Source organism: Ambystoma mexicanum, chromosome 2p (genome assembly GCF_040938575.1).
Source record: "Ambystoma mexicanum isolate Mex_15411 chromosome 2p, UKY_AmexF1_1, whole genome shotgun sequence".
In the NCBI taxonomy this organism is placed as follows: Eukaryota; Metazoa; Chordata; class Amphibia; order Caudata; family Ambystomatidae; genus Ambystoma; species Ambystoma mexicanum.
In genome coordinates, this window is record NC_090923.1 from 175,014,842 (window position 1) to 175,030,675 (window position 15,834).

The 15,834-nt window shown below is 46.8% G+C and overlaps 1 protein-coding gene across 1 annotated transcript in view; it reads right to left on the bottom strand.

The window, feature by feature from the left end:
* The window catches only part of LOC138566320 (uncharacterized), a 514,894-nt gene that overhangs the window by 259,323 nt on the left and 239,737 nt on the right, over window positions 1-15,834 (bottom strand). The window lies entirely within an intron of this gene.

Consider the following 15,834-nt stretch of genomic DNA (forward strand, 5'->3'; position numbering starts at 1 on the left):
TACTGTGTGTAGTGAGGCTGGCAGAGATGGCGAGATGCAGTTTTCACAGTGGGTGATCGCTTTGTGCTAGATCTGCTCCAGTATGCTGTGGAAAGTGGCCTTCATGGCAATTTTAATTTGGAAGTGGTGCACGCTTTGTAGTGCAGTGTCCCTGGCATTACTTTCGACCATTTGCTTGCAGAATGTCGAGTGGCCACTTTAGGTACTGTACACATTGTGGTAGTGCACTATGGAGCATTGCTTTTGGGTTCCATAGCTTGTGCAAGTGTGTACCGTCAACTCAAAAAGATGATGAAAGAAGTGCAGTGCATTTTTGCCACTGCAAAGGTGCTTTTCTCAGTGTATACCACCAAGTCCAGTATAGAACTATTCCAATGAATGTTGTCAGCAGCCAGAGGTGGAATCAACAGAAGCATGTGTAACTTGTTGCATGCTGCTGGAATGTACTCCTGTGAGAATGACAACATTGGTTATCTATATGTGCAGCTACTCAATGGAAATGGCATTTCATTAGCAGTGACATTTGGTTTTCCAATGTACAGGCTGCACTAAAGACACTATTGTAAGAATATGAGGCGCACTGTAACAAATAAAAACAAATATAAAAGCCAGAAAACATAAGGAATACGTCGGAGGAACATCCCATCGAAAGAATGTTACAAGGTAAGAAAGTAACTTGTCGAAGGGATTGGGTCCTCCAACGTATTCCTTATCTTTGATAGCCTCCCATAGCAGTGGTGTAAAGAGGAGGTGGGAGTAAAAATGAAATATTTCCCCTTTAAGAATGTACAGAATGCAACGCAGCTTTTCCAAATCTTGTCTCCTGGCTAGAGGAGGAATCCAGGCTGTAAAATGTATTAAAGGTATGTGTGGACGACCATGTGGCAGCCACACGTATGTCTCGAATTGGAACCCCTGTTTGGAGAGCCAAAGAAGTTGCAACACCCCTGGTTGAATGAGCCCTAAGATGTTGAGGGGGTTCTTTTCCTGCCAATCTGTAGCATTCTAGAATGGTTAAAATAATCCACCTTGAAATGGTCTGTTTCGTGATTGGCAATCCTAATTTGTGTCCTGTATAACCTATAAACAATTGGTCTGCTTCCCTTATCCTAGCAAGTCTGCCGATATAAAAACTCAAGGCACGCCTTGGATCCAGCCTGTGTAATCTCTTCTTTCCCTGGGTGGGGAGGAGGATAGAACGAAGGTAAGATTATTTTCTGAGCAATGTGGAATTCAGAAACCACCTTTGGGTGAAAATTAGGCTTCACTTGTAAAACAACCTTGTCTTTATGAAAGATTGTATGAGGAGGTTTACAAGATAACGCTTGTAATTCGCTCACTCTTCTGGCAGATGTTAGAGCCACTAGGAAGACTGTTTTTAGAGTTAGACATCTTGATGAACAAGAATGGAACAGTTCAAAAGGAGTACCCATCAGAAAATGCAAGACTAGATTTAGGTCCCACAATGGAACTTGAAAATGTTTTGGGGGATAAACATTAGTTAACCCTTTCAGAAAATGGATTAACAGGGGTATTTTGAAATATGAAGGCTCCTCGGCAGTGTGCTTCAAAATTGACAGCGCTGCGAGGTAGCCCTTGATTGTACCAACTTGAAAGACCTGAATTTGCTAAATACAGTAAGAAAGAGAACACCATTGGTATACTGCATGAAAAGGGTTCAATATTCATTTCTCTACACCAGCTGCAAAATGTATTCCAACGGCAGCGATATAAAGTCTTTGTTGTTGGCCTTCTAACTGAAAGCAACACCTCCATGACGTCATCCGGGAGATCCCAATCCTTGTATCTCAACCTTTCAGAAACCAAGCGTGAAGGTTGAGGGTTCTGATGTCTGGATGGAGAACCTGACCTTCCTTCTGTGACAGAAGAGCCTCGCTTTGCGGAAGACGAATTGGGGGGCAGATAGTCATGTCCAGAAGGTCCGGGTACCACGTTCTCCTGGCCCAATCCGGGGCAATTATGATCATGGTTTTCCGGAATTTCTCAACCTCCTGATCATTTGAGGAATGACGGGGACTGGAGGAAAAGCGTACAGGAGTGGAAACTCCCAGTCCACTACGAACGCGTCGCCTAAAGCTCCTCGGATTCCCTTGAACAAAACTGATCGCACTTCCTGTTGATGCTGGTGGCAAACATATCCACTTGAGGGGTTCCCCAAAGGGTGAAGATCTCTTGAAGGACTTCCTGAGCTAGCTCCAACTCGTGGGAAACTGTACTCTGCCTGCTCAGAGCATCCGCCATCAAGTTCTTCTCTCCGGCTAGGTAAACTGCCGATAGAGAGATTCCTTCTTGAATTGCCCAAAGCCAGAGCTGCATTGCCTCTGCACAGTGGCAGTGACCCTACGCCTCCTCTTTTGTTGAGGTAATGCATGGCCACTGCGTTATCCGTCATTATCAGGACATTTTTCCCCTGTACCGATGGCTCTCAGCTCTAATAGGTTTATGTGTAGTCTGGACTCCGATGGAGACCAACGACCGCTGATGGTCAAGTCGTTGGCATGGGCTCCCCACCCTGTTAGGGAGGCATCCGTGACTACTGTTATCTCCGGCCATGGTTGCCAAAAGTGTTCTCCTTTCAAGATGTTCTCCCGACAGGCCCACCACTGAAGGTCTCGAGCTACTCTGTCCGGGACTTGAAGGAGATCTGCCATTCTTCCTGAGAATTGCGACCATTGGGTTCTTATTGCCCACTGGAGGGATCTCATTATTAGGCACGCATCTGGCACTAGGAAGATGCAGGATTCCATGAGGCCTAGCAACCTCAAAAAGTCGAAGGCTGTTAGACGTTGGGCATTTTGAAACTTGGTGACCATCTGCAGAATATCTTGAGCCCTCACCTCTGGTGGCGAGGCTTTCCCCAGGGAAGTGTCCAGGACTGCCCCAATGAACTGGAGTCTCTGATGGTATCCTCTGTGACTTCTTTAAGTTGAGGGAGAAGCCCAGCTTGTGAAGGAAGTGGCAGACATAATCTAGCTAGAACTGAGCTTGTTCCGAAGATACTGCTCTGATCAACCAATCGTCCAGGAAGGGGTAGACGTGGATCCCTTCCCTCCATAGACTTGCAGCCACTACCGACATTAGCTTGGTGAAGACCCTCAGGCGGAGGTCAGCCCAAATGGCAGAACTCGAAATTGATAGTGAGAGTTGCCAATTGTGAACCTCAGGTAATGTGTGTTTGAGATGGATTGGCACATGGAAGTAAGCATCCTGAAGGTCCAGAGATAACCAGTCATGAAGCTGGAGAGCCTGGAGGATCTGGGAAAGGGTTACCATCTTGAACTTGTCTTTCCTGAGGAATTTGTTCAATTCCCGCAAGTTCAAGATGGGTCTCAGTACTCCGTCCTTCTTTGGTGCTCGGAAGTAGGGGGAATACCAACCCTTGGTCCTCTGCGCTACAGGTACCGGGTCTATGGCACCTTTCTCTAGCAGGTCTACAATCTCCTGCATAAGAAGCAGGTCTGGAAACTTCAAATAGTTGTTCCCCGGTGGATGACGGAGGGGTGCATAGGAAGGGCAGGCAGTAACCTTGGGCAATTGTTTCCAATGCCGAAGCATCTGACATAATAGCCTGCCATTCTGCCAGATGTTGAGTTAACCGGCCCCCTACTGGCGTCTTGTGAGGGGAGACCTCCGAGGGGTTTAGAAGCGGCTGACGCAGATGCCGAGGGCAAAGTGGCACCTGCTGCTGCGACTTTTGTACCTTTGACCCGTCCACCACGGGTGAATAGTTTCTGGCCCCTTTGAGCTGGCTGTCCTCTGCCTTTTCCGAATGCGGAGTAAAAGCGAAAGGACCTACCCCTCAAGGAGGATCCTGAGGGGCGATTCGGAGTCTGTCGGATTGCAGCCCCAAGAGATTTTGCTGCTGCCTTTGATGTTTGTAATTTCTCAAGGCTGTCATCAGCCTCCTTACCAAATGAATTACCATCAAAGGGTATGTTCGAAAGTCTGGCTTGTACATCTGGAGCAAATCCAGACTTCCGCAACCACGCAAATCTGCCGATTGTGGTACTAGCCGCCATGGCCCTGATGATACTGTCAGCAGAATCAATGCCTGTTTGAAGGGATTCGCACATTGCATCCTTTCCATCCCTGATGATGTTTAAGAATGCTTGGGGTCAGCCACGGATGAAGCACACTTCCAAAGTGTATGGCTGAATCTTGCTAGCGTACAAGTGGCGTTAATAGATTTAAGCGCCATGACATGGCATCAAATCTTTTATCATCCCTGTCCTGTGGAATAGTAGGGTATGCAGACCTACTATTTGATGAAGTTGCTGCTTGTACAACTAAACTATCTGGAGTTGGATGCTTGCTCAAATATTCAGGATCTGAAGCAGATACCCTGTATTTAGCAGAAAGTTTGTTTACTGCTGGGATAACTTCAGGAGTTTCCCAATTTGCAGAAATGTTTCTTTGTAAGGCCATATGAAAAGGAACAGGATCTTCCTGTGGACCTTTATCTAAAATACCAGTTAGGTCATCCTGCTGAAAAGAAGGTGTAGACCACCCCATGAATTCAATTATTCTGGCCATCAGAATTCTGTAAGGGGTCTCAGCATGCTCTCCAGGGTCTGGTTTAGCAAACTACTTCTGGGGAAGTATCTAAACCACTTGCCTCATGTAGAGAGTCTTGAAGGTCTTAACTTAACCTATTCTCTTCAGAGATTAATTCCTCTGGCATGGGTGTAATAGTCCTTTGTACACCAAAGTGTCTTTCATGGTCGGGGGGCATGGCTAACTAGCCATGGACTAGGACGTGCTTTGTGCTGAGCTCCTGTTGATGCAACATTAATTCGCTGACATACGCTTGAAAAATGATGCAAGTGCCTGGAAATTGAAGGTTTGAGCGTCAGAACATATGCACTGCAGGAATCCTGAAGAGTGAGTCATTCGTGCTTGTGGATCAAAAGATAAAAGGACTTTGGTAGGAGCGGCCGTTAGGATACTTTGTTGCCAAGATGGCGGCGAACAAAGGAAGGGTTGTCGCAGACTGGAAGCAAAACTTATTCCTCTGAACTGCACGGAGCGTTCTGCAGATGACTGCCTATGAGAATGCATTGCACTCCTGAATAGGACCGTGCTAATGGATTAATGCTCCCGGGCCCGAATGATTGTAGCGGTTGGAGATTGTTGCAAGATTAACGAAACAGGATCCGAGGGCTGGGGCGGCTCGTAACTGTATGCAGAGGCAGCTGGATCCTGCTGTATCAAGCGGAGCGGGAAGACATCGACCGCTGGCAGCCAACATTAAAGAGTATCTCTCTGTCCTGAAATGACGAGGCGGCGCTCCTGAAACCTAACACAAGTAACGTTGCCGAATAGATAATGAAAGCAGAGGGGCGCGATATGTAGACGCGGCTCCCAGACGCTCATGAAGGTAGCCATGCTTGCAATACATGGGACATATGAGAGGAGCGGGCTGTGGCACGGATTAGAAATTGTATGTGCTTGCGGGCAGAAAGCCCTTAACAAGGCCGATGGCAGCGGATCGCATCGGTGCTCGGGCGGTTTTGAAGACATTAGGAGCTGCCGGGCTCTGCAGTACGTAAACTGCTACAGCGCGAATATATGCTGTGACCCGAGGAGCGGGTCAGAGGTGCTTGGGGCGGGCCTTGCATGCCACGGACACCGTGGTATTGAGCTCAACAGAGCCAAATTGCACACAGAGAACTGCCGCCGGATGATAAGATCGACATCAGGCCCGCACATTGCCATACAAGTAAGCCGGTGGATGCGAAGGGCGCATAGCAAGAGACAGTGATTAAAGTCCGACGTAGATGTAACCGAACACTTACAGGAGAACAACCTGGGAGGCCGCGGATGACCTGTGTAGTGCAATGCCAACGTACCCCTTAAAGTGGCTCAAGGTGGCTACTGAGTGTGAACCAAGAACCAATAAGTGAGTGTGCTCAATATAACCTCAAAGGGGCACCCAAACCCTGCTTATATCACATGTGCCCTGCAACCTAACCACAGGGGGAGGTGTCAGCGGACACGTGCGCCAACAAGAATTATATGTGGAAAGTAAAACGTGGGAGGCTAGAATCCACCTGAATAACAATTTCATGCGCCATAGCAAATGCAAGTTGGAAGATAGCAACCCCAACGACTGAAGGAACTGGAAGTGTCACAACAACAGCCCTTAGCCGGACCCGGACACGTGTGAAGGGTAGTGCTATGTCGGTGAAAGGACTAAGGGCCAAGACCAAACAATCTACAATGGAGGTCTTTGCGAAGACGCAGAGGACCCCTACAACATCGGCACAGAGCACGGCCACGACTCCTGCGGAAGAAGCCCCAGAAGGAGACAAGCATCAGATCCTGGAGGCTATAACTGAGTTGAGTACCAAATGGGGCTCGGCAATGGTGGACCTATGAACAGCCCTAGAGAACAAAATTGATGCGATAGGAACTGAACTTACCCTGCTACGACAAGACGTCAGGGCGCTGGCAGAGAGAACGAGTGGTCTGGAAAGCGCAGTGAAGACCAATACAGATGTCAGCACGATGATGCAAAAAGAGGTCCATGTGCTAAAACAGCAGGTTGCCAATCTTGAAAATCGGGCGGAAGAAGCGGAAGGGTGAGAAGAAACATACGGGTGGTCGGCCTGCTGGAGGGGGAGGAAGGCCAGGACCCCACAAACTATGTGGAGACCATGATCCTCCAGGAGATAGGAGAAGACAGGCTCTCACAGAGGTTCACGGTGGAGCGGGCGCATCATGCCTTAATGAGGAAAACACAACCTGGGGCTCCGCCGAGACCGATCATCGCGAGGATCTTGAACTATAAAAGACAGAGAGAAGATCCTGGAATATTTTAGTAAAGGCGGAACAATAGAGAGAGCATCCACCAACATCACGGCATACCCGGATTACACGATGCTGGTGCAGAGGCAAAGGTACAGCTACGTGGCCGTCAAAAGGAGGCTGCGTGCAGCAGGCATCAAGTACATGCTCCTGTACCCAGCGAAGCTGAAGGTGCTACATAAGAGCAGAGCGCTTTTGACACTCCAGAGGAGGTGGTGTCATGGCTGGACCTGCAGGGTTGCCCGGAACGAGAGGCGGACCGAGACCGGCGGCAGGAGCATAACAACTGAAGAGTTTGTGTCAGGGACATTGAGGGGGGTAAGTGGGAGGGTGACCCTGTTTATATTGGGAAAAGTGAGACCGGATGGACAATGTGTAGCTTTCGGGCCTTGTGCTCCGCATGGACTGGAATATAGTGGGCAAAATGAAAGTGGGAGCTGCATAGCATTAACATAAAGCTTAATAAACTTGAAAATGGGAGCAACAGGATGGAAGCAACCTAAACCGGAATATTAGTAGTTGAGTGGCCATTATGGCGGCTTCACCCTACTGAGCCCTGGGCATAGGCTTTTGATGGAAAGGGCTAGATGTGGGGGTGCCTGAGATCCAGGAATGGAGCTGGGCAACTGTTGGGGAGGGTGTTGTTGGGGAAGGGCTGGGAGGGAGGGGGGGGGGGAGGGAGGCGGGGAGTTTAGTGTGTATATAGTAATGGGGAGTTTAAGTTTGAACATGAGCCTACATAGAAGAGCCGGATGGTTGAATCTTTATTGCGCGGGCGGGAGGGATCGGCTGGAGGTAAGGGAGCGGAGTACTAACTAGCCATGGGTGATCTTAAAATAATCACGTGGAATGTCAGGGGACTTGAAAAGGAATAAGGTCATGTTGTATTTGAGAAGGCAAAAGATAGATATTGCACTGTTGCAGGAGACGCATCTGACGTGGGAAAGGATGGAGTTGGTAGGGAAGAAAAGGAAAGGGGTTGTGGTGTGCTCGTCATACTCTGCCTATGCTAGAGGAGTGCTTATCTGGGTGGCGCTGCACGTCCTGTTCCAACTATTACAGGAAGTGGTGGAGATGGATGGGAGGATGGTCATATTGAGGGGGCTGGTGGAGAATAAAGAGATAAGCATTGTAAATACATATGCCCCCAATCAAAACACGGTAGCATATTTCAGAACTCTGTGCACCAACCTTAGTATGTGTGTGGGTACTGCAGTGATCTGGGGTGGGGATTTTAACTGTGTAATGAACCCCAAGGTAGATAGATCAGATGGCAGGATTGATAGGCCACCCCAGCGGCTAAAGCATTACAAACGCTGCTAGATGATTTTGGCTTGGCAGATTGTCAGTCCAGAAAAACCTAACACCCCTTGAGGATCCGGAAATTAATGATAATTGGTTGGCCGAAGACCAACCGCCTCATTTACAGTAGCTATTAGTTTAACTAGAGTGAAGCCATTTTAAGATTACCAGAATCGCCATTTTGTTTTCTCTCTGCTCTCTCCAACGTTGCCACTTTGCCGCATGTAAAACTGCTTTGCGGTAGATATTATTTCGCTTTAATGGTCTAAGGCTAAGAAACATGTTGAAACATTACACTGGAGAGCCAGACAGAAATGCCCGATTCCCTCCCTCACATATCCTTGAAGACAGGGAGCAAGGCATTTAATCAGTACACGAATGTCAGCGAGTCTCCTGAAAGACTAGCAATGTACGAAACTAGCATTTAAAAAGTTGAATTATGATCTTCTTTACGGCCCCCCTTTCTGAGCCCAGTGAGGACCCGGAGAGCGGGCTGACCTCAAGAGCGAGAATCGAAACTTAGAGATAGTGAGGCCTGGTATGTGCCAGTCTCCTACGCGCAGCTTGCCCATGAAAAACAAACGCTGTGTTCTCGCAAATAAAGAATGGCGTCTATAAAACTGGAGATTACAAACTTACTAAATATGGTGGTCTAAGGTGTCATATTTGTCACGATGGTCAATCATCACCTCTAATTCAAAGGGAAATGAATTAGGGGCGGCATCAAATGTGTCATTACTGATTGTAAGATGCTCCGTTTGCATATATGTAACTGAAGTACTTTTTGCATCTCTCTTGCGTCCCCCGAGGTCTGTTAGACACGTCGCAGGGCGTGGGACCACTTGGCCAACTGGGACTATTTTGTATTACAATAGACCCTAGATTTTGGGAACAGAACCTCGTGTTTTGCGTATCTATTTGTGTGCGGTGACTGTCTTGTTTCCACATCCGAGGGTCCCTCAGGGGCCCCTTCAAGATGGCGCCCGAATAGGGACTCTCCCCCACTTGTTCCATCGTGTACGTTGCAAAATAAGGAAGGCGATAAGAACGGCGAGGACGGGAGCGATCGAGTCGGGATTGAGAGGTGTTTGGGGCATCGAAAGCGATGAGACTCCTTTGCAGATCTGCACACCGCTGATCCCCGATTGACGTTCCTGGCCAGTGAACAAGGAGGCGAGGATCCCGAAACGAGGCAGAGCCGGAATACGCAGACACGACGTCATTGGTTGCACCAGTATAAGGACGAATTGTGTCTTGAAAAGACAAATTGATCGATCAGGTGAGTCGTGCCCCGATTCGTAAGTAATCCTGATATTGGTTGAGAGTTGATTTTTCAGAATCAAACACCCAGAATAAGTTTGATTAGCCAAGGGCAAGGTTAAAACATGCCTGGGGTATTGTCCACCTTAGCGGGATTTTTCCGCTCCGGTGAACAATCTTTGGAAACTGGCCAGGAAGCACCTCCAGGAGGAACGCCGGCTTATGATATGTACATAAAGTATGGTATGGGAGGGATAATGTTTTGTGAAACTTAGCATAAGCAAACCGGAAAACAGGAAAACAGGAAAACAGGAAAACAGGAAAACAGGAAAACAGGAAAACAGGAAAACAGGAAAACAGGAAAACAGGAAAACAGGAAAACAGGAAAACAGGAAAACAGGAAAACAGGAAAACAGGAAAACAGGAAAACAGGAAAACAGGAAAACAGGAAAACAGGAAAACAGGAAAACAGGAAAATCTTCAGTGGCCGAGGGATGGGAGTTTTGAGATGGAACGTATAGATAAACTGGAAAAGGTGATAAGTAAAAGAGCACTTGATATCCTTAGGGACTGGAGGAGGGAAGCAATGCTCCGATTTAGAAGTAGAGAGAAACATGCGCGCAGGAATAAGTCAAAGACGGAGAAAGCTGAGGAGAAGGAGTGGAGTAATAGCTGGAGAAAGACAAGACGGCGCAATGAATTGAACATAGAAAAAATATATCCACAAAGAGAGCTACACTCATCGGACGAATTAATAAACAGAATCTTAACCGAAACAAAACAGGGCCTGAGGAGTGAAACTAAAGACTACAGCGGTAACTGCCGCTCAACCCCCTCCCATTGCTCAGCCCCTCCCAACACCAGTACAACCACAGACTGCATCAGACACTGCACTGCCCACTAGCCAGCCAGCCCCGAGTGTTTCACAATTACCACAGCCCCAGCAGACGGATCCCACTCTCACTGCCCCCTGCCCCCTCTGCACCTCCTAATCAAGAGGGTGCCACTGTCCCAACTGCCCCTCCCAATGAGCAGAATGAATGTACGAGTGTGACTCACAGCGCGATCAGTAAGGAGAGAAAGCGTGAGCTGCAAGAACAGGCGGAAATGTATATAGACGATAATGATTAGGTATCCACTCTAGCGTCCCTATATGACTTCAGAAGAAACAACCAAAGACAGGTATTGTTGGAATGCATGGGGGAATATTTGTCAGGACAATGGAAAAAGTTAATTGGGAAGTTACCACCGCAACGATTGTTGGATTTGAATGCATTAGCCCGTTGTAGAGGGAGAGATGAAGAAATAGAAGAGCATGTGAAGCGACTGTTTGAAATGAAGAATTAATTGGATGAAGAGTATTCAGAAGTACTCGCCACACTGGGGAATAGAAGAAGGAATATTGAGAGGGGCAGGAAGAGAACGTCAAGACTGTATATGCAGAAATCTTTGCCGCCACCCGGACAGATAGGTGATAGACAAAGATTGCAGGTGTGTGTGCAGGAAACGATGAGATGGATGTCAAGCCCTAGGACTTCGGTAGGGGAGATAAATGAGATATGTAATGAGTATCCTTTGCAAATAAGAATAGAAGCTCTGCGGACGATAGTAGGGGTGTTACTCCAGCAGATAGGACACCACAGAGTAGGGGAAATTCAAATATGCATGGAGGGCCTCTGGGATTAAATCAATGTGCATACTGCAGAGAGGAAGGACACTGGCGGGCACAATGTCCGCATTTGCAAAATAGGAGGTGGATATAGTCAGAGAAGACCTCACAGAGGGCACATGGGAAGAAATGGTCACAACAGAAATCATATGCAGCAGCATCAGAATGATCAAGGGAATGGTGCACAGAATCATGGCCGGGCTTCAAATCAAACTATTCAGAGTCAAAATCAGCAAGGTGCACAAATGGGAAATAGGAGAGGGGGGGGAACATTTTTGATAACCAGACAGATGCATACTATAATAACAGTGGTGACTACACATCGGATGACGGGTTGTTACCCCAATAGGACAGGGGTAGGAATCAGTGTCAATTCCCATGAATCAAAAAGGACCCTACGAAGAGAAGAAAATCGGGAATAATGAGCATAGATTCCTCGTAGATACGGGGGCACAAAAGTGCTCGATAGATCATCACTTGGTTCCAGACATGCCTCTGTCGGGGCGACAGAATATCCCAGTAGGGTTCGCAGGTACCCCAGTAATAACCCCGGAGTCCAAATCAGTGGCAGTGACGATAGGGCCTTTTACTGAACATTGTCAATTTCTTTTAACAGAGCATTGTGGGGAAAATCTTTTAGGATTGAATCTATTGAAAAAACTAAGCGCAGTTATTCATTGTACACCAGATGGGGTATTTTTGACGATTTCTCCCCAGAGTATCCGGACTTCTGAATTTATGACAGAACCTTTAACAGGGGAATTGAGTACAGTGCCAACTTGTATTTGGGCCGTGAATGACAATGATGTGGGATGTTTGAAAATAAAGCCAGTAAAAATTACATTGAAAGAAGGAATAACGCTACCACGTATTCCGCAGTATAGAATTTCAGCAGAAGGAGAAAAAGAATTGAAAAGTATTGTTTCTGATTTGGTGAAATTGGGAGTGATTGAAGAGATTACAGGTAGTGAATGTAACAGCCCCATTCTTCCTGTATACAAGAAAGGGGGTAATGAGGTACCGTACCATAATTGATCTCCGTGCACTGAACAAAGTGGTAGATCCCCAATTCCCGTTAGTGCCAGACGTCACTACGATCTTGACAATGATCCCTGCTTCGGCAGAATACTTTAGTGTTATTGATTTGAAAAACGCTTTCTTCAGCATTCCAGTACACAAAGAAAGCAGGTATTTATTTGCCTTCACTTTAGGACGACGATCATTCACATTCACACGCATTCCACAAGGCTATACTGAAAGTCCGAGCATATACAGTAGAGCGTTGAGAGCAGTTGGACATGTTAGAATTACCAGCAGACTGTATTGTTACAATACATTGACAATTTATTAATCGCTGCTGACACGTAGGAGATATGTAAAAAAGGTACTGTTCTATTATTGACTCATCTAGCCACGCATGGCCATAATGCAAGCCTAAAGAAATTCCAGTACTGTCAGAAAGAAGTAGCTTATTTGGGTTACCTACTCTCAAAGAAAGGAAGAAGATTAACTCCAGAGAGAATAAGTATTTCTGGTATGCCTATTCCAACACAGAAAAGTGCGAGAGCGATAATAGGGATGGCTTCTTATTGCCGTCAATGGGTTATGAACTTCGCTTTGATTGTGAAACCAATGGTGGAATTAACAAAAAAGGATGCTGTGATGCCTTTGCAGTGGAATGAAGAATGTCAGAAAGCATTTGATTTGCTAAAAACCAATTTCAGCACACCGAATTATGAAAAGGTTTTTAGCCTATGTGTGCATGAGAACGAAGGATGCGCGTTGTCTGTCTTAACACAGGAACAAGGTGGAAGAAATAGGCCGAGCGGCTATTTTTCTTCTGCACTGGACCCTGTAGCGCGCACTACCACAATGTTTGCGAGCTGTTGCAGCAGCTGCTGCGTCAGTGAAACAAACGGAAGGGATGGTTTTGGGGCACACCTTAATTTTGATAGTGCCACATGCCATAGATATTCTACTCGATAGAACACAGCCGCAACACCTGACCTCTGCTAGATTGACTAGATATGAAATTGTATTGTTCGCGCCCAACATCCAAATTATGAGGTGTAGCGCTTTGAATCCAGCAGAATTACTGTCAATGCCCGGGGAAAACAGTGGTGGGACTGAATTGCTTCCCCATGATTGCCTAATGGTTACTGAGGAAGAAACAAAAAGGGAGAATTGATTGGAGTGAGACGCCACTAAAAGAACCGGATGGGTAACTTTTGTGAAGGCTCCTGTTTTAAACTACCTGACGGCACATCAACTGCCGCATATGCTGTTACGACATTAAAAAGTGTTGTGGAGAGTAAAAGAATTCCTTATAACTCCCCCCAAGCAGCAGAGATAATTGCTTGAACAAGAGCTTGTGAACTTTCGGAGAACTCGAGCGTGAATATCTATACCAATAGCCAGTACGCCTTTGGCGTAGTTCATAATTTTGGCCGATTATGGGCAGAGAGAGGTTTAACATCCCATGGGGCTAGAATTCAACATGGCCCTCTGATTGTGTGATTACTATCTGCACTTACGTGTCCAAAGCACCTGGCAATAGTGAAATGCGAGGCGCATAAAAAAGTAACATGTAAAGTGGCAGAAGGAAACGCATTTGCAGACAAGATTGTGAAACAGACTGCTACTGATTTGAGTACAAACATGTTGACAGTACAATCAGAGGAAGTGCCCTGCATGATAGAAAATTGAATTTTGACTATTAAAGAAATGCAGGCGGAAGCTACTGCCGACGAAATACAGGGATGGGCCAAGGGCTCTGCAGAACTGGATTTGGAGGGTTGTTGGGTGGACAAAAAAAAAAAAATGGGAATTCGATATTGCCAAATGCGTATGTAAATGCAATGGTTACAATGGCTCCCAGTCCCACACACATCTGTGCGAAGAAAATAGTCCAACATTTAGCCACGGTCTGGGAAAATCCCCATTATAAAAAAAGAATGCTGAGAGGGTGGTGCAAAACTGCATTACGTGCCTACAGCATAATGTGGGAAAAGGAACAGTGACTCAAACAGGAAGTTTTGGACCTCACTCTAAGCCATTCGAAGTGATTCACTTTGACTTCATAGAGATGGAGAGATGCCAAAATCTGAAATACGTTCTGGTGATCATATGTGCATTCAGCAAATGGGTAGAAGCATATCCCTTGAAAGATTGCACAGCCATGAGCACGGCAAAGGTAATGCTAAAAGTATTTCTCTCGCTTTGGTCTGCCCCGTGTCGGACAACGGTCCGCACTTTGTAGGTGCAGTGATAATGCAGATTTGTGCAAGATTGCAGATCGATAAGCGATTCCATTGTTCGAGACATCCGAGTTCGGCCAGTCTTATAGAACGCCATAACGGAATTTTGAAATCCAAAATCAGTAAGATCTGTGCAGGTAGCAAATTAAACTGGGTAGATGCATTACCAATAGCGTTACTGTGCAAGTAAACATCAGTGCAGGCCAGAACCGGGCTCTCCCCTTATGAGATCATAATGGGGAGACGGCGAATGTGTGTTGCGCACCTCAGCCTAAAGGAATGAGAGAGGTAGAATACCCTGTACTCAGCATTTACTGTAATTTGTTAGTAAAAAAAAAACTGCGCTTGATTCATCAGCAGGTGCAGGAGGCATTACCAGTGCGGTATAATGGCTCAGGACATGCATTAGAGCCCGGAGCCTGGGTGCTCATCAGAAATTATGAGCGGAAAACATTGCTAGCCCCCAGGTGGCGTGGGCCCTACCAGGTACTTTTAACCACGCAGACATTACGTGTGGATGGACGCAAGGCGTGGATTCATGCCACGCACACCAAGAAAGTCCCATCGCCATTCGACACGTCAACTGATCAGGACAAAGACCAGAAAGAGACAGCAGCTGTTCCAGAAACGAAAAATGCCATTGCCAGTCCCTTGCCACAGAAACTGCCTGATCCTGAAACAAAGCCCGATGAGATTGCCATAGAAACGGAAGAGCAACGTTGTCCAGCAGATTCTGCAGCTCTGCTGGCCAACATCAAGCGCATACCTCTGTGGCGCCCACCATCTTCTGTTGTGCCACAGCCTGCATTGTCACCTGGGCACCCATCATCTGCCATTGTGCCCCAGGCTGACACCAAGCTCCAGACCGGAAGTGCACCCGCACTATTTGTTGATCACACGGTACAACCTACAGAGCAGAACGAAGGAGAGATCACATTTTTCATCTCTTGGTGAATTTCTTGCCTCGGTTTCCTATTTTCGGATGAAGTGGGAACCGGAGGCCTAGACGAGGGTGGCGTAAGAGTTGTGCAAATTAGACAGCTCACGAAACGCAACTCCTCGGTGCTAAATCCATGTGTCAGGAACCCGAGTGAACAAGCGGGGCGCACATGGTACAAAGGAAGCTGCTCTGAAATTCTAGAGCAATGTGCAAAATGCACGGAGGCCTTGCCAAGTAAAAAAGCAATCCAGGTAGACGTAGACAGAAAACTGGCATAAAAGAGTGTAGACATTGATTGAACTTTTTCAACATCCTGGGAAGCACATGAACAAGAGATATTCACGACAAGCACAGCAGAAGAAGGACGAGAGAAGAAATGGCGGAACCAGCAAATGCCCCGTCTTGCACCAATGCTGATAGCGAGTTAAACGCAGTACATAATAAGGTGAAAAAAGGACATGGTCGAAAGAATTGTATGTTGGGTCTAACCATAGTAATATGCATAATAGTATATTAGCCCCAGTGTTGACCATAACAGTGTTATGGTACCTAGAGGAAATGCACCCTCTTGAAGTACC